The sequence below is a fragment of the Lucilia cuprina genome, chromosome 6 (assembly GCF_022045245.1).
Source record: "Lucilia cuprina isolate Lc7/37 chromosome 6, ASM2204524v1, whole genome shotgun sequence".
In the NCBI taxonomy this organism is placed as follows: domain Eukaryota; kingdom Metazoa; phylum Arthropoda; class Insecta; order Diptera; family Calliphoridae; genus Lucilia; species Lucilia cuprina.
In genome coordinates this window covers 49,132,436-49,133,757 of record NC_060954.1, presented here as the reverse complement: position 1 = coordinate 49,133,757, position 1,322 = coordinate 49,132,436, and positions in this window count along the sequence as shown.

Genomic DNA, 1,322 nt, shown 5'->3' with positions numbered 1-1,322 from the left:
ATAGTCTAGTCTATAGTCTAGTCTATAGTCTAGTCTATAGTCTAGTCTATAGTCTAGTCCATAGTCTAGTCTATAGTCTAGTCCATAGTCTAGTCTATAGTCTAGTCTTTAGTCTAGTCTATAGTCTAGTCTATAGTCTAGCCTGTATTCTATTCTATAGTCTAGTTTATAGTCTAGTTTATAGTCTAGTTTATAGTCTAGTTTATAGTCTAGTTTATAGTCTAGTCAATAGTCTAGTCTATAGTCTAGTCTATAGTCTAGTCTATAGTCTAGTCTATAGTCTAGTCTATAGTCTAGTTTTTAATCTAGTCTATAGTCTAGTCTATAGTCTAGTGTATAGTCTAGTCTATAGTCTAGTTTATAGTCTAGTCTATAGTCTAGTCTAGTCAATAGTCTAGTCTAGTCTTTAGTCTACTATAGTCTTTATAATTACCCTATCTATAGTCTCTAGTCAAATTTATGACCTATTCTCCAGATAAATCTATGGTCTCTGCAGCAGTCTGATATATAGTATCTATTTTATCCGATATTAAGAGCCTTACTTATAAAATTCTTTTATAATTTAATCTATAGTCTCTTGCGATATCGTCCTCAGAGGTTTCTCACTTTAATCCCTATGGAAGTTTAGGTGACAAATCCTTGCGCTGAGGAAACTCCAGTAATTTTTTGATTACAAAACAACATTAATAAATAAAACTGTAACAGATTTAGCAGTCAATTTGTCTAATGAAGTCCGCCGTATAAACATTTCAGTTGTTATTCGACATTCGTCATGAAACTTTGGTTTAATTATCTCTTACGTTTAGTTATTTTTCATGGGATATTTATTGGTTTCATCACCATTTATATTGATATATCTAAAGGTCTCATAAAATCCTATAGATTTGTGAAAATTTTTGTTTATTTGCAAAATCTTTTGTGTATTGCCATTACTACATGGCATTTTATGGCAAATTTTATTAATTTCGATATAATTAGTAGCGAAAGTCTAGTTCTATCGTTTGCATTTTTTGGTGTCAATATAACACGTTTGATTTCAATTATTATGGTTACTTGGTTGCGTCTGAAGGGCGATAAACTTTTGGATAAATGGCTAAATATATTTCTTGCACTACAGATCAAATATTTTGATAAACTGCAAAAAACTTCTGTTGATGGAAAAACTAAAATAATTTTGATATTTAACATTATTATGATGAGCACAAATAGTTTGGCTACATTAGTTATAATGGTTCCATCTTTATTGGATAGAGATTGGTTATCTTTAATTCTCGATTATTTGGATGGTTACTGTTATGCCCTGGAACATTATATAATGCTGC